The following is a 24,619-nucleotide window of genomic DNA, read 5'->3' on the forward strand; positions in this document are numbered from 1 at the left end:
CCTTTTCCTGCCTCAGCATGTGTCAAATGCAAGAACTGTAGTTGTGTGACTTGTCCAGCTTTGAGGTTAGAGGGTGGTTGAATAATCTCCAAGGCTGGGATCTTAAAAAAAATTAACCAAACTATCCTTTCCGATCGGGACTTTTAATTACCATGTGGAGGAACCTACATTAAAAGCAAGAGGGGGAGAAGGCTCATGGATGGTAGTTGATTCCAAACTCACGTGAAACTAAATAAATGATTTCTTAAATCTTTTACCGGGGTGGAGGGTGGGATACTCTTGTGATTTCTCTCGAGTTCCTTAACTCCAGAATTGGCTGCAGTTTAAAAGAAAAGGATTCCAGCTTCGGTGGGCTGGTGGCAAAGTGAATAGGCGGGGAATGGTGGGGCGACCCGGGAGGATTCCTCTGTCTACCTACTCGCTGGTGTTCAGAAGCCCGCTCTAGCCGCCAAGGGTCCGCGGAGGCGCGGGCCGAGTCAGTTCCGTAAGCCAGGCTCAGAGGTGCACGTCCAAGGCCGGGGCTTCCTTCCACTGGGGGACGGCTTTCGGGCCCTCTTCCCGCTTGGGGGCCTCCGTAGGGAGGTCCACAGCCCAGGAAGCCAACCTGAGCGGCGCGGCAGTGCCCGCGACCCCGGCCTCCTCAAGCACGCCAGCGTCCTCGCGCCGCTCCCCAGGGGGGCCCAGCGGGGGAGATGGACTTCGCGACCCTCGCTCGGTGGCCCCGCCCCTCCCTGCGAGCCCGTTGTGACTTCAACCTTCCCCCAACGCTATAGGGCCCCGCCCCCTCCCCGCGGGCTAAAGAGTGTCCTCGCGCGCTCGCCCCTTCCCTCAGCGTGAGTGTGAGTGCGCTGTCCTCTCACCTCGGCGTTGTTTCCCTCCTCCCCATTGTTTCCCGTCTCTACCACAAGGCCCCGAACGTAGCCCCACCCCCATTGGTGTTTACTACCCCCCGCCCCGGTTTAACCAGTGCCCAGGGGACCCCAGAACGGAGGGAGGGGGCACCCCCAAACTCTTCCCTCTGCGCCTCTTCTCCGGGGTTTCCTGCGCATCTATTCCCTACCCCTGCCCGGGTCAGGACTCCCTTCGGGGCTCCGTCCCTCTCTCCCCTCCCCCTCTCCCCCGGCTCCCCTTCTCCCTCGGCCCCCTCCCCTCAGCGGGTCCTCCTCTTTCTCTCCCCCTCTCTCCTCCCCCTCCCCATCCCTTCCCCCCCACAATGCAGTTCGCGGCGCGGCGGACATGGCGGTGGTTCCCTGAGCTCGTCGTGTCCTGGCCTCCAGCGGCGGCGGCAGTGACGGCGGCAGCGGGAGGCGGAGGCGGAGCGGGAGCCACTGAGATGAGGAGGCGCCGCGCGCGCCTGTAGCTCGCGGGCCTCGCAGGTACGGAGGTTCCGGCCGCGGCGCAGCACCCGGCGCCCAAGGGGGTGTGCTCGGGGCAGGCCGGGCGGCCCCCTCTTCGCCCTCAGGTGCTGCGGCTCGCAGGTGTCGCGGCCCGGCCCGAGCCCGTGTCAGCCGTCCTCTTGGGGCCTGACACTTCTTTCTTTGCCGGAATGCGCTTCGGGTGTCCCAGGGGAGGCAGAGATAAGGGAGGTAGGGGCGGCGGCCTGGGCTTCCTGAGGAGGGCATCGGGGAGCTTTGGGGCCGAACTCCACAGCGAGGCTGGGACGCTCGGCCCCTGAGGTGAAACCTGTAGACCCGGGCAGCGGATTTTGAGTTAACGGGATAGGAGTGAACATTTTCTGGGGTCCAGTATGATTCCTTGTCATGTGTGCCTTTTCTTTCACCCCTGCTTAGATATAGACGTACGTATATAACATGTAAATACACAAACACGCATATAATACATAATAAACATTTTTTTCCGGGCTCGCCCTTGTCGTGAGGAGAGAACGTAGAGATGTCTGTGAGGATATCGCTTCTTGCTCGCCCGCCTTCTCTCTCCCCCGCCCCCCGGTCGAATGGTGGTAATGAACGCTTTTGACGTGGGAAACTGAGATTCGTATTTGTAAACAGACAGCACTCGCCGAGTGTGTTGTACGCCTCCGCGAGAGGTTTCAGGTCCTTCTGGTATACGGATTGCAAAAGAATGAGATATTTAGACCTGAAAGAAAGACATCATCGGGATTTCAAGTCGTACCTGAATGTGGTGAATTACTGTTATTTTAACAACGTTGATTAAATACTTTCTTTTTAGAAGATTATCAGATTTTTAATCAGATGAATTTTGTACCTTGCGCGAGGTCTTAGTTTCGGTATACCATGTTTCTTCGTTTCGATATATTTTTCATACAAAAGTAGTTCCTTACACATTTGACGTTTTACTCCCTTTTGTGATCTCCTTAGTGTCCAGAAGTGCAATTCGAATTGTGTATTGTTGGCATGCATTTAATAATTAGCTGGAGCGGATCAGGTTACCTTTTGTTTCCAAAGATCGCCCCCCCATCCAGTCTTGTAGTAGCGAAATGTGTAACACTTGGTGAAACGGAACATATCCTTTTTCTGTTTTTAAAATAATGAGAACTATTAGCTAATAAAATTGGATAATTGCAACTGGTTATGATAATTTAGAGAGAATGCCGTATCAAGGTGGTGAATTGTAGGATGGTTTTTTTTTAAAGTTTTTTTTGTTGTTGTTACTATCAGCGTGTTCTGTATATGAGTAAAATGTACGCTGAAATTTGTTTTAGGCTCAGAACGCTGTATGTCTCCTTAGAAATTGCTGCACTATATTGCATCCTAGTACTGATTAGTCACAACTTATAAAGTTTTGAAATATTCTTTTAGAAAACTGTGCTTAAGATAATTAATGAATTCACTAGTGTCTAGTGTATTATGATCCTTTTATAAACAAATTTTAAAGAGTGCTTCTTAAAAACCGTATACTTTGGGGAAGATAAGAATTTTAAGTTGTTTTATGCTTTAAAAAGATGATATTTAGTACAAACAAAATAGTTACTTTTTAAAAAAAGAGCTATTTTAGATAAATTTTCCTGCTGGTTGTAATTTTTCATTTGACTTGTGTGGAAAATGAAAAAATAAAGCTTCCTTGAAATAATACAGAAGTGGAAGTGAAAGTTATTGACATTTAATGTTTTAAGTCTAGCAAATATCTAAATACAAAAAGGAAATTAAAGTCTTTTCATTGTTCTAGGTCAAGTTGTTAGTAATACAGATAAACTAACAAGATGTTATGATGCACATAAGTTTAGTTCAATATTGTAAATCCTAAATCACATCTAGAATTACATTTAGTTTTAGTTAATGTAGCTGGAACAGTATAGTGTCTACATTATAATTTCAGACCTTTTAAAATAAAAATTTTTATTTGTAATTGTAAATGTCTGATTAATAAAAAGCTGTTTAAAGAGAATTTTTATTAGTTCTCAGAGTAGAGTCATTTTAGTAAGAGTAATTGGATGACTCTTTTTGACCTCAAAGTTAACCTTGACATGCACAATAAGCAGGATTAATTATGTTGTGTTCTTCATATAATGTCAAATCAGGATCTTTGCATAGACAAAGGTGTATGAATTTTATTTCTGCAGAAAGTTTCTGGTTTCAGAGAAACTATAAATAAGACTTACCTGTAAATGCTGATGCCAGTAAATTTTGTTTATCCTTAAAAAAAGAGACCATTTTGATATAACAAATTCAGTGAGATGTGTTACTTCCTAACATAAACTACAAGTGCTTGAATTCAGTTGATTGTTACTGCAGATAGAAATATGTTCTAAAAAAGAACAGTTCTAGAAAGACAAATAGGCAAGGGGAGTAAAGCAGGATATATAGACTTTTTTCTTCTTAGAGGAATTAAGATTAATTACACTGAACTAAGTAAATTAGAATTTTTTTACACTAAGATTTACCTGTTTTGTTTCAGTCATTGTGCTAGACATGTTTATGTATTTTTTTCACTTGTTCAGTGTAACAACCCTATGAAAACTGTTTTATAAATGAGGAATCTCTGACTCAGGTTAATTTGCATAAGAGCATAGAGTTAGAAAGATTGAAAGCAGCTCTGTGCGTTCTTCCTATTATATATGTCATGTTGCTTCTCAGATGTATCAAGTGTTCTTCCAATTTTATAGGAGAAACTGCCTAAGGTTGCTTGTTCATTCATCATTTAATCATTTGTTTCTTCAAACATTTGCATTTGTACTTTATGCTAGACATTGCTAGGTTTTAGAGATATAAAATTATTGAAGACAACCTCTTGCTTCAGGGAACTCAGTCATATAATATGTACAGATAAATTGCAACACACTAGATTATGGGAGTTCGGAGGGAAGAAGCCGGCTCTTGAGGGATGAGTAGGAGTTTTCCAGGTGGAGAAGGGGATAGACTGGAGGCCATTGCAAAGTAAAGGAATAATGTGTGTGAAGGTGGTAAGTTGTAATAGGGCTTGGTGTTTAGGGGAGAGTGAGAAATTCAGTGTGGTATGAATTGAGGAGTTATGGATAGAGTGGTGAGAGAAATGGTTTGAAGTACCTGGCAGATTGTGAAGATTATTGTGTATGTTAAATGAAGACCTTTGGATTTTTATCGTGTAAAGTGAGATCACCAAGTGGGATAGTGGTTGAGCTGTAATTAAAATTATGTTTTTTGATTCCTATTTTAGTATTTCTTTCTCCTTGGCTTCTCCATCAATAGATTTACCCTTGTTTTCATTGGATAGTCAAGCCATCTTTTGTATGCTGCTCTCTTCTCCTCTCTCTAGTTGCTGTATTCCAGACTGGTTCTTTGAGGATCCTGTGATCCAAGTCTTATTGTCTAAGAATGTTTAATTTCTTAGAGGAGTCTTTTGAGGTAAAAATAACTCTGGGAGAAATCACCTTGTTATGGTTACACAGGAAGTGTTTTCACTCCTTGGCTTGGGTTAGCTGACTGCTTTCTAGTTTACCACTGGAAAGCAATAACATAGGGCATTGGGGAATGTGGGCTGGAAAGCAGAGGCAGGATTCATACAAGCTCGGTGTTCATTAGTAAAGATGAGCAAAGTCCTACTGATCTTTATACAAAGCAATCTGTATTTTCAAAAATTAGGTATTTTGTAAGACACACAATAATCTGGTTGTTTTAAATGGGTATTTGATTTACAATGATAATAGGTAACTTACTGCATAGTTACTATGTATTCATTTATTGCTAAAGATCTTAGAAGTATTCATCGGCCCTCGCAACAACTCCTTTTATATTACCAGTATTTATAGGTGAGGAAAGTAGCTGCAGAAAGACTAAATACCTTGGATAAGATCTCAGAGCTAGTTTGCTGCTGAGCCAGGATTTGAACTCAGGGTGTCTGAGTCTAGAGTTAGAGCTCTTAACCACTATACTATGTTGCACCTTAAGCTTAGGTTGTCAAAATTTAGTATGCAGAGGATGTTAAATTCAGTATAGTCGCATAGGTTGTCAAAAAATGTTTTGTTAAGAACATAAAGTATGAATTAAGATGATAATGAAATCTGATTGCATTTTGTCAGTCTCAGCTGTACACTGTAGTTTAAATAATTTAATTAACATTAAAATTGATTGGTCATTAACTATAAATAGCTCCAGTCTTGTGCTGAGGGTTAGTTTAGGTCAGCGGTATTCAAACTATGTTTGGGGACCTTTTGGGGGTCTTTGAGTCGTAACTGTTTTCATAGTAATATTAAGAAGATATTTACCTTTTCCCCTTTCATTTTCTCATCTGGAATGTAGAGTGATAGATAAATGTGAAAACATTATTACTTTGATGGTATTGGAATGTGTAATAGTGTATTCTTTTTTTCTTTTTCTTTGAGATATAATTTACAGTACCATAAAACTCACCTTTTTAAAACATGCAGTTCAGGGACTTCCCTGGCAGTCTGGCGGTTAAGACTCCGCGCTTCCAATGCAGGGGACATGGGTTTGATCCCTGGTTGGGGAACTAAGATCCCATATGCTGCGTTACGTGACCAAAAAAAAAAAAAAGCATGCAGTTCAGTGTATATTCGTAAGGTTATGTAACCATCACTACTGTTTAATTCCAGAACATTTTCATCTTACCAAAAGAAACCCTGTGCCCATTAGCAATCACCCTGCATCCCCCCCCCCCCCCCCAGCTTTTGGCAGCCACTAAACTGCTTTCTGTCTCATTCTGTCTTTGGAATTGCCTATTCTGGATATTTCACGTGAATAGAGTCATATAACATGTGGCTTTTTGTGCCTGGCTTCTTTCACTAAGCATAATGTTTTCAAGGTTCGTCCATAATACATCATGTATTAGCACTTCATTCCTTTTTATGGCTGAATAATACTACATTCTGTGGAATGTATTCTATAGAGATACCACATTTTGTTTATCCATTCATCATTTGATAGACATTTGGGTTATTTCCACTTTTTGGCTATTATGAATAATGTTTCTTTGAACATTCATGTAAAAGTTTTTGTGAGGATGTATGTTTTCATTTCTCTTGGATATATACCCAGGAGTGGAATTGCTGAGTGTTTTGATACATTCATGTTTAACTTTATGGAGGAACTGCCAAACTATTTTCCTGAGAGGCTGCACCATCTTATATTTTCGCTAGTAATGTATGAGGGTTCTAATTTCTCCACATCCTCACCAACACTTGTTATTGTCCATCTTTCAAATTATTGCCGTCCTAGCTGGTGAAGTGGTATCTCATTGTGGTTTTGATTTGCACTTCCCTAATGACTAATGATGTTAAGCATCTCTTCATGTGTCTGTTGCCTATTTGTATATCTTATTTGGAGAAATGTCTATTTAAATCCTTTGTTCATTAAAAAAAAATTAGATTATTTTTATTGTTGAGTTGTAAGAGTTCTTTATATATTCTGCGTACTAGACCCTTATCAGATAAATGATATGCAAAAATGTTCTCCCATTTTGTGGGTTATCTTTTCATTTTCTTTTTTTAAATTTAAAAAATTTGGCAAAATATAACATAAAATTTACCATGTTAACCATTTTTAAGTGTATATTCACAGTGTTGTGCAACCATCACCACCATCCATGTCCAGAACTTTTTCCTTTTTCCTAAACTAACACTCTGTGCCCTTAAGCAGTAACTCTTCATTCCCTCCTCCCCTCAGCCCCTAGCAACCATCATTCTACTTTCTGTTTCTATGAATTTGACTACTGTATGTAATTAGAGTCATATAATATTTGTTCTTTTGTGACTTACTTTATTTAGCACAGTTTCTTCAGGGTTCTTCCACGTTTTAGCATGTGTCGGAATTTGCTTCTTTTTTAAGGCTGAATAATGTTCTGTTGTATTTATATACCATATTTTGTTTATCCATTCATCCGTTGATAGACACTTAGGTTGCTTCTGCCTTTTGGCTATTGTGAATACTGCTGCTGTGGATGTGGGTGTACAAATATCTGTTTGAGTCCCTGCTTTCTGTTCTTTGGAAATGTACCCAGAAGTGGAATTGCTGGATCATGTGGTAAATCTATGTTTAGTTTTTGAGGAACTGCCATTTAATTCTTTTCATTTTCTTGAGTATGTTTTTTTAAGCACCCAAGTTTTAGATTTTGATAAAGTCCTATTTATCTATTTCTTCTTGCGCTTTGGGAGTCATATCCAAGAGATATAAGCCAAAATTACAAAGATCTACACCTGTGTTTTTTTCCTACCAGTTTTATAGTTTTAGCTTTTACATTTAGGTTTTTGATCCATTTTTAGTTAATTTTTGAATGTGGTGTGAGGCAGAGGTCCAACTTCATTCTTTTGCATGTGGCTATCCAGTTATCCTAGCACCATTTATTGACAAGACTATTCTTTCCCTTGTTGAATGATCTTGGTATCATTGTTGAAAATCAATAGACCATAAAAGTCTCTGTTTGTTTCTGGCTTCTCAATTGATTCTGGATTCTCCGTTGATTTGTATGTCTGTCCTTATGCCAGTACCACCCAGTCTTTTTTCCTTTTATTTATTTATTTATTTTTGGCTGCGTTGGGTCTTTGTTGCTGTGCGCGGGCTTTCTCTATTTGTGGCGAGTGGGGGCTCCTCTTCCTTGTGGTGCACGGGCTTCTCGTTGCGGTGGCATCTCTTGTTGGGGAGCACAGGCTCTAGGCGTGACGGCTTCAGTAGTTGTGGCACATGGGCTCAGTAGTTGTGGCTCGTGGGCTCTAGACCGCAGGCTCAGTAGCTGTGGCACACGGGCTTATTTGCTCCGCGGCATGTGGGCTCTTCCCGGACCAGGGCTCGAACCCGTGTCCCCTGCATTGGCAGGAGGATTCTTAACCACTGCACCACCGGGGAAGTCCCACCACCCAGTCTTGATTACTGTAGCTTTGTAGAAGTTTTGAAATTGGGAAATCGAAGTTGAAGTTGTGAGTTCTCCAACTTAACTTTTCCTTTTCAAGATTGTTTTTGGCTGTTCTGAGTCCCTTGCATTTCCGTGTGCATTTTAGTATCCACTTGTCAATTTTTGAAGAAAATCTTGTACTTCTTTTGTTATTACTTTGATGGTATTGGAATGTGTAATAGTGTATTCTTCTTTTTCTTTTTCTTTGAGGTATAATTTACAGTACCAATTGTAAATAGAATTTTTTTTTTTTTTTTTTTTTTTTGCGGTACGCGGGCCTCTCACTGTTGTGGCCTCTCCTGTTGCGGAGCGCAGGCTCCGGACGCGCAGGCTCAGCGGCCATGGCTCATGGGCCTAGCTGCTCCGCGGCATGTGGGATCTTCCTGGACCAGGGCACGAACCCATGTCCCCTGCATCGGCAGGTGGACTCTCAACCACTGCGCCACCAGGGAAGCCCTGGAATTGTTTTCTTGACTTCACTTCTGGACTGTTCATTGCTAGTATGTAGAAATACAATTGATTTTTGTATATTGGTCTTGGATAGTAATCTTGCAGGACTAATTCATTAGCTCTAACAGGTTTTTTGAGGATTCCTTAGGATTTTCTACATATGGGATCATGTCATCTGCAAATATAGATAGTTTTACTTTTTCTTTTCCAGTCTGGATGCTTTTTATTTCTTTTTCTTGCCTAATTGCCCTGGCTGGTACAGTGTCGAAGAGAAGTGAAGACAACAGGGAATTCCCTGGAGGTCCAGTGGTTAGGACTCGGTGCTTTCACTTCTGTGGCCTGTGTTCAATCCCTGGTCAGGGAACTAAGATCCTGCAAGCCACGTGGCCAAAATGAATAAATAAATAAATAGATAAATGTTAAAAAAAACGTGAAGACAACATATCCTTGTTTCTGTTCTTAAGGGAGAAAACATTTCACCATTAAGTATGATGTCACATGTGGGTTTTTTGTCAGATTGAGGAAAGTTTCTTTTGATTCCTAATTTGTTGAGTGTTTTTATTGTAAAAGGGTGTTAGATTTTATCAAATGCTTTTTTGTGTGTCACTCGAGATGACTGTGTGGTTTTTGTCCTTTATTTTATTAATATGGTGTATTACATTGATTGATTTTCATATTGAACCAACCTTGCATTCCTGGTATAGAATACACTTGATCCTGGTGTATAACTTTTTGTTGCTGGATTTGGTTTGCTAGTATTTTGTTGAGGATTTTGCATCTGTATTCGTAAGACACATTGGTGTATAGTTTTCTCGTAATGTTTTTGTCTGGTTTTGGTATTAAGGCAATACTGGCCTCATAGAATGAGTTAATAGTGTATTTTGTATTTGAAAAATTTCTCAGTTTTAATATCTAATGATGTAAGTGTTAATAGCTATAACTTACATAAACAGAAGTTCTTGGGATTCTTGGTAATTTTTAGGAGTATAAATGCATCCTGAGGTCAGAAAGTTTGAGAACTGCTGGTTTAGGCTAAGGACATATCTTAGTGCCTAAGTATTGAACCAAAAAATATGTCTCTTCTTTTTTGTCATAAAACAATCCCATTTGTGTCATTTTAGGCAAGTCATATACTCAGGGTGCCTCATTAATATATAAAGTGGAAATACTGCAAGACTGTTAACTTTACAGGTGTGCAAAGATAAATGAATGAATGAATGAATATATTAGCTGATACTGTATCTTCAAAACAAACCTGTTTTTAAAAAATTTTTAAATTTTATTTAATTTTTTTATACAGCAGGTTCTTATTAGTTATACATTTTATGCATATTAGAGTATATATGTCAATCCCAGTCTCCCAATTTATGACACCACCATCCCCCACCACCACTTTCCCCCCTTGTTGTCCATACATTTGTTCTCTACATCTGTGTGTCTATTTCTGCCATGCAAACTGGTTCACCTGTACCATTTTTCTAGGTTCCACATATATGCATTAATATATGATATTTGTTTTTCTTTTTCTGACTTATTCTGTATGAGTCTCTAGATCCATCCACGTCTCTACAAATGATCCAATTTCATTCCTTTTTATGGCTGAATAATATTCCATTTTGTATATGTACCACATTTTCTTTATCTATTCATCTGTCGATGGGCATTTAGGTTGCTTCTGTGACCTGGCTGTTGTAAATAGTGCTGCAGTGAACATTGGGGTGCGTGTGTCTTTTTGAATTACGGTTTTCTCTGGGTATATGCCCAGTAGTGGGATTGCTGGGTCATATGGTAATTCTATTTTTAGTTTTTTAAGGAACCTCCATACTGTTCTCCATAGTGGCTGTATCAATTTACATTCCCACCAACAGTGCAAGAGGGTTCCCTTTTCTCCACACCCTCTAGCATTTGTTGTTTGTAGATTTTCTGATGCTGCCCATTCTAACTAGTGTGAGGTGATACCTCATTGTAGTTGTGATTTGCATTTCTCTAATAATTAGTGATGTTGAGCAGCTTTTCATGTGCTTCTTGGCCATCTGAATGTGTTCTTTGGAGAAATGTCTATTTAAACAAATCTTTTTTTTAAATTGAAAAATTTGTAAGGGCTCCAGGACTTTTTGTAGGAACTTATGGTATGAGACAGTGTCTTGAATTCTGTCATACAGGTAAAAAGTAGTTAGTGTTTGGAACTTGTATTTAAGCTTTCTGTGATAGTACCAGTTTTAAACCAGTAATTTTCATTATATGAGAGGTACACCTCCTTAGGAAGGTGTTTCATAATCACTTTGGAAGGTCTTTTAAACCACTCACAGCTAGCCTCTCCCACCTCCCATTCTTGTGTTCCTCTTTATTTCTGTTGGCTGTGTATTCTGTTTCTCAGATGGGTTAGAAAAATGATTGAGAGCCATTATTCTGAATCCTCTAGGGGGTTTGTAGCTTGTTCCCTTCACACCTCCTTCCTCAAAGCCAGAAAACCAGACCCATGTTTTTCTATATAGTGTCTGTCTATTCTTCTATACTCCTCTAAAATTCTTCTTCTTTTAAGACTGGTGTCATACTGCCAAGGGGGAAAGGTGGCAGGGTGGTGGGGTTGGTGGTGTGATGAATTGGGTGATTGGGATTGACATGTATACACTGATGGGTATAAAATCGATGACTAATAGAACCTGCTGTATAAAAAAATAAATAAAATTAAATTAAAAAATTCAAAGAAAAAAAAAAGACTGGTGCCCTACTGGCTGTTTCTTACCTGACTTTGTTATTTCAATCTAGGAACCTCTATGTCACTCCCTTATGTTCACTGATACTTTGGTATAATTTTTGATGTCATATCAGGCAGTTGGAAGCATAATACTGAAGGTTACCTAACATCTTTATTTTTCCTTAATTTCTGTATTCCAGTGGTATTCAACTCTACCTTCCTTGACACACCTACTCATATGGTTCCAAAATGGTTCTACTTCTGACCAAAATCTCCTTAATATCTGTATGTGCATCTTTCTCATTTCTTTAGTTTTCTCATCTATCCCTAATCTCTTTGTATATAACCTCTTTTGGGCTTTATCCTTCCCCCTCACCAGTACCATTACTGTTGTGTTTGCTTACTCTATTGAAATATTCATTCTGTCAGTCCCCTACCCAGTATGAACTTAAATATCTGTAAATTGTATAAACTAGTAGACTGGTGTGTTATATATGTAGTTAGGTCTTTAACACAGTTGGGCAGTATTTTAGTCAGATTTCTTTCCTGTTTCTCACATTTAGTATTGTTTTACCCTGGCCTTAAGCCCTCTACTGCCCTCTGCCTTTCTCAGTCAGTGTTGGACTTCTGTTTCATAGAACAATGTTATAAAACTTGTGTTCCTCACAGTCCTTTGAGATGCTGATAGGTGGTCCTGGCAAAAAATGTTTCTTTAGTCAAATAAATCTGGGAAATGTTGCAAATTAGATCTCACTCTTAGAGATTTACAGTGCTTATTAGGATATTGAAGCATCTTCTGGGAAGAAACCCATTTAACTTTAACACAACTTTTCCCTCTCCGCAATCCCACTAAAATTGCTTGTGTTAAGGCCCTAAATAACCTTTTTTTTTTTTTTTTTTTTTTTTTTGTGGTACGCGGGCCCCTCACTGCTGTGGCCTCTCCCGGTGCAGAGCACAGGCTCGGGATGCGCAGGCCCAGTGGCCATGGCTCACGGGCCCAGCCGCTCCGCGGCATGTGGGATCTTCCTGGACTGGAGCATGAACCCTTGTCCCCTGCATCGGCAGGCAGACTCAACCACTGCGCCACCAGGGAAGCCCCTAAATAACCTTTTAATACTTTTTACTATTATTGATAACTATTCTTGTTTACTTCTGTGACATCTCCTTTTCCTCTCTTCTCTGTCTTCCTGTTCTGCAGAAGTTAATCTAAAGCAGAAATTGTGTTACTCTTCTGCTTATCATCTATGGCTTCTCTTTGTTAAAGTCTAAACTTGAGTTGGTGTGCAAATATGTGTACCAATTTACATTCCCAGTTCATCTCCTGTATTCATCGTTATGCATGCTATTTTACATCCTAAAAAACCTGTCAGAGTTTTAGAAGTATATTTTGTCTAGTACATACAAATCTTGTCTTACTCCTTCTCTTAAGTGAGAAATTCTTTCTCAGCTCAATATTATCTCCATGTAGAAGCCTTTTTCTTCGGCTCTTTCCTCAGGGTTTCCTTAGCATGTGTCACATAATATTGTCATTATTTGTTTATATGACTATCTCCCCTTTTAGACATGAGCCTATTATTTATCTTTGTATCTCCAGCTTTTAACTGAGCACCTTATATGTGAATGTTGAAAATTAATCTTTGTTAAAACTAATTCCAGATTTATATTTTTTTACCTGAGCAAATAAAAGCACAGCTACATAATTTGCAGGGCCTAGTGCAAAATAAAAATGCAGGGTCCCTAGTTCAAAACGCAGGAAAAAAAAGTGCTGTTAAAGTTACTAAAACATCAAGGTTTTTTCCTTCTTCTTTGATCTTACTCTCAGCTCGTTTTATTTCCTTTTTAATGTCATTGTAAATAAAGAACATTAAAATTGTTAAATAAGCATGAATTTTACTGTTCAACTTTGTATTTTGCAATGCCAGATTTAAATGCAAATATATGATTATTTAACTCTTACGTGGAATTGCTCAAATTTCATAGCTTGTACATATATATTTCATTCTTACCAGAACAGGGAAAACACTGCACAAAACTTACTCGCTGTTTTTATTTCATTTCTTATACTTGCACATTCTACCAACAGTCTTTACCTTTGATTTGGCAGGACTGAAAGGAAAAGGAACTGTGGCTTGCTCTATCTTTCCCTTTCCTTCTGTGTTGTCACTTTCAGCATAAGTGGTTGGTTAATACAGGGAAGTAACATGAGTAAGAAAAGACATGATAGGCTTTTTGATCATACATGTTTCTTAGAATTCCGTTGCCTTTCCTCTGTGTTTGAAGCAAGTTATGATTCAAACAAAGTGTGGCTTCTTGGGCTGTTAGTACCCTTGCTTACTTAGTTGTAGACAACATGCTTACTTAATATTCACATTGAGTCTTGCTGAACTCCCCACACATCATGGCTCCACCGATATTCTGTGTTCACGGGACATCACCAAATCTATATGAGAATGAGGTGGAAACGAATGGCAAGGTATACATTTTGCATATATCTCCTGCTCCTGTGCATGTTCCATTGTCCTATTAGACTTCACTACAAAACACAGATTCAAAGATAAAATTATTAAGAATTTCAAGTTGGTGACAGGAGAGCTTTAAACCAAGCACAGCATCTTTCTGAGCATGGAGCCCTCTGTAACTGCACAGATCACATGACCATGAAATTAGCCCTGAACAAAGAGATTGGAGGGAAATAGTAACATGGGTCGAGACAAAGAGACTGCCTTATTTCACCTTGTACTAATGTGATAAGCCTTGTTACTGCTCCTTTATTTTGAGGCATTCTGAGGGTTGTGTTCCTTATTGCCTTGAAGTTAGGTGCAGCCATGTGGCTTTTTTTGGTAAATGAAATGTGAGCAAAGGTGAGCAGTGCTATGCCTTCTCCCTCTGTTTTGCTAATATGGGAGGTAACGTAAGATTAAAGCAGCTTGGAATGCTGAGCCAATGCATAAAGGACAGCTGCCTTAGAGAGTCACCTTAATTCACAGAGGATTTTGCATGAGTTGTTAAATCAATGTATGTTGTGATAAACACTGAGTTGTAGAGGTTGTTATTGCAGCATAACCTGGCCCATTCCAAGGGATACAGTATATGAAATTTCAAAATGAATATGGTGTTAGTAGCACAAGAGTTGTAGGACCAGCACAGTTACATATCACAATTTTTGGACCTGTGGGACAAACTTTGTCTCCCCAACAAACAAGTAACACTTAAAAAGTGTTAGCTACTTTGTTATACATAAATACCAAAGAGCTGCCTGATGTTGGAAGAATCAAGAACTTTCTAGTGAATCTTGCATCACAGAACTCTTCATATAGATAGAGCTTGTTCTTGATTATTTGTTTATAAGGAAAAAGAGGAAAGTGTGGCTTGGATAATTAGGGGATCCAGATGATCTCCATATCTCATTAGAAAAAAGCCCAAAAAACAATTGGCAACCTCAGGCTGTATTAATCAACAAATTGCTTGTGAAAAGAAGCATGACTTAAACTAAACTTCTTTGACCAGTGGCCAAAAAAGCTTTACCAGATGAACACAGAAGGAAAAGGCTTGATTAATCCGGAAAACCTAGCTAATTGGGCTTTAGATGAGGATCTAGGTAATTTAGTTTGGAAATCCCATTTATTTACAAAACTGAATTTGAGAGAAGAGGGCACAATTCTACTTGCCTTTCATCATAAAAACTGTCAGTTGATTTACCCATATAAAAAGTTATGTTTTTTAAACCTTTAGCTATTTTAGAATATGATTGACATTTAAAATTTGAGGTTTGTGATATTTTATATAAGCTTAATACACATTATTTCGATTAAATATTTTGAGTTAAAATTTTTTTTATTCTGGTAAAGTATACATCACATTAAATTTATCGTTTTAACCTTTTTAAGTGTACAATTCAGTGGCATTAGTACATTCACAATGTTGTGTAACCATTGCCACTATTTATTTCCAAAACTATTTTTATCATCCCAAACAGAAACTCTGTACCTATTAAGCAATGACTTCCCATTCCCCTTTCCCACTAGCCCCTGATAACTTCTGTTCTACTTTCCCTGTGAATTTACCAATTCTCAATATCTTATATAATTGAATCATACAATATCTGCCGTTTTGTGAGTGACTGATTTCATTTAGCATGATGTCCTCAAGGTTCATCCATGTTGTAGCATGTGTCAGAGTTTCGTCCTTTAAATGGCCAAGTAATATTCCATTGTGTGTATCCCACATTTTGTTTATCCATTCATCTGTTGATAGATGCTTCATTGCGTCTACCTTCTGGCTGTTGTGAATAATGCTGCAGTGAACATGGTGTACAAATATCTGTTTGAGTCCCTATTTTCAGTCTTTTGGATATATGCCTACGAGTAGAATTGCTAGATCATATGGCAATTCCATGTTTAACTTTTTGAGGAACTTCCAAACTGTTTTCTGCATCAACTGCATCATTTTATTCCCACCAGCAGTTGCATGAGGATTCCCACTTGGTTTTTTGTTTTTTTGCTTTGGTTGCCTTTGCTTTTGGTATCAAATCCAAAAAAATCATTGTCAAGATGGATGTCAAGGATGTAATTTTAAATTTTGATGAAGACCAATTTATCTATTTTTTTCTTTTGTCATCTGTGCTTTTGATGTCATATTTAAGAAACTGTTGCCAAATCCGAGGTCATGAAGATTTATAGTTTTTATGCAGTTATATTTACGTGTGTGTTTGTGTAGAGTATAAGGTATAGTTTTAGTATAGATATTAAATTTAGGTCTTTGTTCTTTTGTTTTTATCCTTGTATTGTTTATTTCTGAAAATATAGGTATATATATTCTCTTCTTTCTTACAAAAAATTAGCTTACTACACGTGCCTGTGTATATTACTTTTTTTCACTTAACAGTATATCTTCACTATCACTCCATAACAGAATAGAGAGTTCCTCAGTCTAGTTTACATCTGTATGGTAATATATTTTATTGTTTTATGACAGTTTTTCTATAATTTTTCAAAAGGCTCAAATGGTCATTTGAGTTTTTTTCCTGTCTGCTGCTTTTACAATTAGTGTCTTGTCTTATTTGATCCATTTTGAGTTAATTTTTGCAACTGGTGTAAGGTCAGGGTCCAGCTCCATTCTTCTGAACAGGCGTGTTCAGTTTTCCAGCACCGTTTATTGAAAAGACTGTCCTTTCCTCCATTCAGTGCTCTTAGCACTGTTGTCAGATCGAATGACCACGTATGTAAGGGTTTATTTATGGGCTCTGTATTCTGTTCCATTGATACATGTCTTTCCTTATGCCATTACCAGACCGTTTTGGTTATTGTAGATGTGTGTAGTAAGTTTTGAAATAAGAAAGTGTTATTCTTCCAACTAATGTTTTCCTTTTTTTAGATTTTTTTGCCTATTTAGAGTCCTTTGAAATTCCATATGACTTTTAGGATGGGTTTTTGTTTCTGCAAAAAATGCCATTGTGATTTTGATAGTGATTGCACTGAGTCTGTAGATCACTTTGGGTAGTATTGTTAACAATATAAGTCACTGGCAATGACTTAAGTGAAGGAAACAAGTGGGTGAGTGCACAGTGGGCTGCAGTTTATGAATTCTGCCCAGTCTCCAGCTTTTGGCAGCACTGGGAAAGCAGACTAAATAGTTTTGAGGACTCTTGATGTTGATAACAATAAGCAAGGAGTGGAGTATTTAATTCTTTTAAGGTGAATGATAAACATTGTAAAAGATGTGTTTTCGAATGTTCTACTCCCTTCGGCTGTAGGTCACATGAACTTAAAATACTTCCTGATTCCTTAGTTACCCATAGGCAGTGAGTGACCAAGGTCTGAAAAGGGAAGAGCAAGAAAGAGGTAGGTAGGGAAAGTAGACTGGAAGGAATCTATGAACATGGGATGTCACTGCATTTATTTATTTAATTTCTTTCAGTAATGTTTTGTAGTGTAATGTTTTCAGGGTAAAAATTTTTTTGCTTCCTTTGTTAAATTTATTCTTTATTACTTTTTTTTTTTTTTGCGGTACGCGGACCTCTCACTGTTGTGGCCTCTCCCGTTGCGGAGCACAGGCTCCGGACGCGCAGGCTCAGCAGCCATGGCTCACGGGCCCAGCCGCTCCGCGATGTGTGGGATCCTCCTGGACCGGGGCACGAACCTGCGTCCCCTGCATCGACAGGTGGGCTCTCAACCACTGCGCCACCAGGGAAGCCCCTAAATTTATTCTTAAAGTATTGTATTCTTTTTGATTCTATTGTAAGTGGAATCATTTTTGTAATTTCATTTATGGATTGTTTGCTACTGTTAAGAAATCTGTGTGTTGATTCTGTATCCTGCAACTTGTTGAATTTGTTTATTAGCTCTGTTTTTTTGTGTGTATTCTTGGGATTTTGTTACATTTAATATCATGTCATCTGCAAACATAGTTTTACTTTTTCTTTTCCAGTTTGGTTGCCTTTTATTTCTTTTACTTGGCTAATTGCTCTGGCTAGAACTTCTAGTACTGTGTTAAATAGAAGTGGCAAAAGCAGACATCTTTATCTTATTGTGGGTCTTAGGGGAAATTTTTTTAAGTCTTTCACTAATGAGTATGATGTTAGCTGTGTGTTTTTCGTTTTGTTTTCGTTTTGGGTGGTTTTTTTTTTTTTTGTAGATGGCCTTTATTACGTTGAGGAAGTTCCTTTGTGTTACTAGTTTGAGTGTTTATATCATGAAAAGGTGCTGGATTTTGTCAAATGCTTTCTTCTGCATCAGTTGAGATGATCACGTATTTTTCTTTTCCTTCAGTCTATTAATGTGGTTTATCACATTGATAATTCAATCACCCTTACATTCTGAAGATAAATCTCATGTGGTCATGGTGTATAACCCTTTTAATATGCTGCTGAATTTGGTTTGCTAGTACTTTGTTGATGATTTTTTGCATATATATTCAGAGGGTCAGAGTAATGCTGGCCTCATAGAATGAGTTAGGAAGTGTTCCCTCCTTTTCAATTTTTGGAAGTGTTTGAGAAGGATTGGTATTGATTCTTTACATGTTGAGTAAGCTTCTCCAGTATAGCCTTCTGATTGTGAGCTTTTTTTGTTGAGGGGTTTTTGATTACTGATTCAGTCTACTTACTTGTTGTAGGTGTATTCATATTTTACATTTGCTCTTGACTCAGTTTTGGTAATTTGTGTGTTTGTAGGAATTTGTCCATTCCACCTAGGTTATCCAATTTGTTGATGTACAGTTGTTCATAGTATTCTTTTATAATCCTTATTTTAAAAAATTATATCAAATATCCTTTTATCTCCATTTAAAAAATTGTGGTAAAATAATACGTTGCTTAAAAAAATACATTGTTTGGGCTTCCCTGGTGGCACAGTGGTTGAGAGTCCGCCTGCCAATGCAGGGGACACAGGTTCATGACCTGGTCCGGAAAGATCCCACATCCCGCGGAGCGGCTGGGCCTGTGAGCCATGGCCGCTGAGCCTGCGCGTCTGGAGCCTGTGCTGCGCAACGGGAGAGGCCACAACAGTGAGAGGCCCGCGTACCGCAAAAAAAACAAAAAACAAAAAACATTGTTTTCATTTGTCTCAAGGTATTTTCCGATTGCCCTTGTGATTTCTTCTTTGACCCGTTGGTTTGCGTGCATTGTTTAATTTTCATATATTTATGAATTTTCCAGTTTTTTTCCTGTTATTGATTTGATTTCCAATTTCAGTCTACTGTGATAAGAAAAGGTAATTTGTATGATTTCAGTCTTTTTAAATTTATTAAGACTTGTTTTGTGGCCTAACATAATAGTCTATCCTTGAGAATGTTCCATGTGTACTTGAGAGGAATATGTATTCTGCTGAGGTTGGGTTGAGTCTTCTGGATTTATCTGTTAGGTCTCATTGGTGTATAACGTTATTCAAGTCCTCTATTTCCTTATTGGTTTTCTGTCTGGTTGCTCTGTTATTGAAAGAAAGGTATTGAAGTCTCCAACTATTTTATTTATTTATTTATTTAATTGAAATATAGTTGATTTACAGTGTTGTGTTAATTTCTGCCATACAGCAAAGTGACTCATATATATATATTATATATAATGTATATAATATATGTATACATTCTGTTTAATATTCTTTTCCATTGTGGTTTATCTCAGGATTTTGGATATAGTTTTCTGTGCTATACAGTAGGACCTTGTTTTCCACTCATTCTGTATGTACTAGTTTGCATCTACTAACCCCAAACCCCAGTCCATCCCCCCTCCCCACTCCCTCCCCCTTGGCAACCACAAGTCTGTTCTCTATGTCTGTGTGTCTGTTTCTGCTTCATAGATAGGTTCATTGTGTCATACTTTAGATTCCACATATAAGTGGTATCATATGGTATTTGTCTTTCTCTTTCTGACTTACTTCACTTAGTATGATAATCTCTAGTTGCGTCCATGTTGCTGCAAACGGCATTATTTTGTTCTTTTTTATGGCTGAGTAGTATTCCAGTGTATATATGTACCACATCTTTTTTTGTTTTTTTAAAATTTTTATTGGAGTAGAGTTGATTTACAATGTTCTGTTAGTTTCAGGTGTACAGCAAAGTGAATCAGTTATACATATATCCACTCTTTTTTTTTTTAAGATTCTTTTCCCATATAGGCCATTACAGAGTATTGAGTAGAGTTCCCTGTGCTATACAGCAGGTTCTTATTAGTTATGTATTTTATATATAGTAGTGTGTATATGTCAGTCCCAGTCTCCCAACTTATCCCTTCCCCCCTTATCTCCTGGTAACCATAAGTTTGTTTTCTACGTTTGTGACTCTACTTCTGCTTTGTAAATAAATTCATTTGTACTCCTTTTTTTTAGATTCCACATATAAGTGATATCATATGATAGATGTCTTTCTGTGTCTGACTTACTTCACTCAGTATGACAATCTCTGGGTCCATCCCTGTTGCTGCAAATGGCATTATGTTCTTTTTTATGGCTGAGTAATATTCCATTGTATATATGTACCACATCTTCTTTATCCATTCATCTGTTGATGGTCATTAAGGTTGTTTCCATGTCTTGGCTATTGTGAATAGTGCTGCTATGAACATAGGGTTCATGTATCTTTTTGAATTATAGTTTTGTCCGGATATATGCCCCAGAGTGGGATTGCTGGATCTTATGGTAGCTCTGTTTTTAGTTCTCTGAGGAACCTCCATAGTGTTTTCCATTGTGGCTGCACCAACTTATATTCCCACCAACAGTGTAGGAGGGTTCCCTTTTCTCCATACCCACCCCAGCATATGTTATTTGTGGACTTTTTGATGATGGCCATTTGGACTGGTGTGAAGTGGTACTTCACTGTAGTTTTGATTTGCATTGATCTAACAATTAGTGATGTTGAGCATCTTTTCATGTGCCTCTTGGCCATCTGTATGTCTTCTTGGGAGAAATGTCTCTTTAGATATTCTGTCCATTTTTCGATTGGGTTGTTTTTGTTGTTGAGTTGTATGAGCTGTTTGTATATTTTGGAAATTAAGCTCTTGTCAGTCTCATGGTTTGCAAATATTTTCTCCCATTCTGTAGGTTGTCTTTTGTTTTGTTTATGATTTCCTTTGCTGTGCAAAAGCTTGTAAATTTGATTAGGTCCCATTTGTTTATTTTTGTTTTTATTTCTATTGCCATGGGAGACTGACCTAAGAAAACATTGGTACAATTTATGTCAGAGAATTTTTTACCTATGTTTTCTTTTAGGAGTTTTATGATGTGATGTCTAATGTTTAAGTCTTTAAACCATTTTGAGTTTATTTTTGTGTATGGTGAGAGGGTGTGTTCTAACTTCATTGATTTAAACATGGCTGTCCAACTTTCCCAACACCAGTTGCTGAAGAGACTGTCCTTTTCTCATTGTATATTCTTGCCTCCTTTGTTGACAGTTAATTGACCATAGGTGTGTGGGTTTATTTCTGGGTTCTCTGTTCTGTTCCATTGATCCATATGTCTGTTGTTGTGTCAATGCCATGCTGTTTTGATTACTGTAGCTTTGTAGTATTGCCTGAAGTCTGGGATGGTTATGCCTCCTGCTTTGTTCTTTTTCTTCAGGATTGCTTTGGCAGTTCTAGGTCTTTTATCGTTCCATATGAATTTTAGGATTATTTGTTCTAGTTCGGTGAAAAATGTCATGGGTAATTTGATAGGGATCCAGCTATTATTATAGAATTATCTATTTCTCTTTTCAATTTCGTTAATTTTTCTCTCCTATTTTTGGGGCTCTGTTATTAGGTATATGTATGTTTATAATTGTGATATATTCTTGTTGGACTAAACTTTTTATCAGTGTATAATGCTTTTCTTTGTCTCTTGTAACCGTTTTTGACTTAAAGTATATTTTTTTCTGACAATTATATAGCCAACTCAGTTCTCTCTTGATATCTTTTTCCAGCCTGTATTTTCAACCTCTTTGCTTCTTTGTATCTAAAGTGAATCTCTTGTAGGTAGTATGATAGATGGATCATATATTTTTTAATCCAGTTTTCCAAACTCTGCCTTTACTTGGAGAGTCTAATTCATTTTTTAATTGGCGAAAAAATTCGTTTGTTTTTTTCCATAAGATGGCTCTAGTGGTTCTTCGTTGTCTTTAACTTCATTTGAAACAATTTTGTTAGATTGTATTGTGACAGCTGTCATATTAGTGTGCCTTTTAAAAACTTATCAAAATTGGTGAATTTTTGTATAGCCATTTTAATGTTGAAGGTGGAAGGAAAAAGCAACATTTTTGGCATATAATGCTTTATTATTTCAAGAAAGGTAAAAACACAACTGAAATGCAAAAAAAAGATGATTTGTGCAGTGTATGGAGAAGGTGCTGTGACTGATCGAATGTATCAGAAATGGTTTGCAAAGTTTTGTGCTGGAGATTTCTCACTGGACAATGCTCCATGGCCCGGTAAACCATTTGAAGTTGATAGTGATCAAATCGAGACATGAACTGAAAACAATCAACATTATACCACACGGGAGATAGCCGACATACTCAAAATATCCAAATCAAGCACTGAAAATCATTTGCACCAGCTTGGTTATGTTAATCGCTTTGATGTTTGGCTTCCACATCAGTTAAGTGAGAAAAACCTTCTTGACCATATTTCTGCATGTGATTTTCTACTTAAGTGTAACGAAAACTTTGTTTTTAAAACAATTTGTGATGGGCGATGAAAAGTGGATACTGTACAATGATGTGGAACAGAAGAGATCGTGAGGCAAGCGAAGTAAATCACCACCAACCACACCAAAGAAGATGATGTTGTGTATATGGTGGGATTGGAAGCGAGTCCTCTATTATGAGCTCCTTCCAGAAAACCAAACGATTAATTCCAACAAGTACTGCTCGCAGTTAGACCAACTGAAAGCAGCACTTGATGAAAAGCATCCGGAATTAGTCAACAGAAAATGCCTAATCTTCCATCAGGTTACCGCAAGAGTGCATGTTTCTTTGATGACCAGGTAGAAACTGTTACAGCTTGGCTGGGAAGTTGTGATTCATCCACCGTATTCACCAGACATTGCACCTTCAGATTTCCATTTATTTCAGTTTTTACAAAATTCTCTTATTGGAAAAAATATCAATTCCCTGGAAGACTGTAAAAGGCACCTGGAACAGTTCTTTGGTCAAAAAGATAGAGTTTTGGGAAGATGGAATTATGAAGTTGCCTGAAAAATGGCAGAAGGTAGTGGAACAAAAGAGTGCATACATTGCTCATGAAGTTCTTGGTGAAAATGAAAAATGTGACTTTTATTTTTACTTAAAAACCAAAGGAACTTTTTGGCCAATCCAATACATTTAAAGTAGTTATTGATAAGGAAGGATTTACTCCTGCTCTTTAGTTTTTTCTTTTCTGTATGTCTCGTGCTTTTTGTTCCTCAATTTCTCTATTACTGCCTTTTTATGTATTCAGTTGACTTTTTTATAGTGTGCTATTTTAATTCCCTTTTTTCCTTTTTTGTATTTTTAAACATTATTTTCTTAGTGGTTGCCTTGCAGATAACAGCACAACTAATATCTTAAATTTATAACAGCCTAGTTTGAGTAAGGCCAGTTTAGTTTCAATAGTATACACACGCTCTGATCCTATATGTCTCTGTTCTTTCTCATTGTTATTGTCACAGATTACATCTTTATACATTGTGTGCCCATTAACATAGGTTTATAATTGTCTTCTTATGTATTTGCCTTTTAAATCATGTAGGAGAAAAAGAAGAGTTACAAACCAGCAGTACAATAATATTGGCTTTTATGTTTATCTGTGCTAAGTTACCTTTACCAGTGTCCTTTATTTCTTATGGCTTTGAGTTACTGCCGAATTTCTTTTCATTTCAGCCTTAAGAACTCCCTTTAGCATCTCTTGTAGTGCTAGTCTACAAGTCTGCTAATGAAATTTCTTAGCTTTTGTCTATCTGGAAGTGTCATACTTTCTCTGTCATTAATAAAGGATAGTTTTTCTGCATGGTTAGTGAATATTTGGTTGACAGTGTTTTTCATCTGGGATTTTAAATATGGCATTCCATTGCCTTCTGGCCTCCATGATTTCTGATGGGAAATCAGCTGTTAATTTTATTGTGGATTCTTCATGTATGAGAAGTTCCTTCTCTCTTGTTGCTTTCAAAATTTCTTCTGCCTTTAACAATTTAACAGTTATGTGTCTTGGTGTGGATTCCTATGAGTTTATTCAGCTTGGAGTTCATAGAGTTTCTTGGATGTGTGTAGTTGTGTCTCTATCAGATTTGGGAAGTTTTTGGCTATTATTTCTTCAATTTTTTTTTTTTTTTGGCCACGCCGCACGGCTTGTGGGATCTTAGTTCCCCAACCAGGGGTTGAACCTGGGCTCACGGCAGTGAAAGCACGGCGAGTCCTAACCACTGAACCACTAGGGAATTCCGTCTTTAAGTATTTTTTCTTTCCCCGTCTATCTTTTCCTTCTGAAACTCTTATTATGCGTATGCTAGTATGCATGGTAGAGAAGAAGGAAGGCACATGAGGAACTCAGGAACCAGACAATACAGGGAGCAGAAAAAAGTTCCAGAACAATTGTTAGTGTTTTCAGAAATAAGAGATGAAGATCAGAGTGCTATGAAAAGGAGTAATCAGAGAATTAGTTCTTAGAAGTGAAAATACGAAAGGTTTTCTCCATGTCCCCCCTCCAAATATAGAAGGGTTGGAAGAATTTGA

General features: G+C 38.1%; 1 protein-coding gene across 9 annotated transcripts in view; it reads left to right on the forward strand.

Moving 5' to 3' along the window:
* The first annotated feature begins 796 nt into the window (after positions 1-796).
* TUT4 (terminal uridylyl transferase 4) overlaps positions 797-24,619 on the forward strand; it is a 143,805-nt gene continuing 119,982 nt past the window's right edge. For 2 of the 9 annotated variants that reach the window (XM_027108535.1, XM_027108536.1), the window contains exon 1: positions 798-1,376. The gene's annotated coding sequence lies outside the window, so the exon portion shown is untranslated. Of the gene's footprint in view, positions 1,377-24,619 lie in introns of all 9 variants that reach the window. The other 7 variants (XM_027108533.1, XM_027108528.1, XM_027108532.1 and 4 more) reach the window with 5 other exon arrangements.

Source organism: Aethalodelphis obliquidens, unplaced genomic scaffold, assembly GCF_003676395.1.
Source record: "Aethalodelphis obliquidens isolate GAN/ISIS:26980383/991018 unplaced genomic scaffold, ASM367639v1 scaffold9, whole genome shotgun sequence".
Lineage (NCBI taxonomy): Eukaryota > Metazoa > Chordata > Mammalia > Artiodactyla > Delphinidae > Aethalodelphis > Aethalodelphis obliquidens.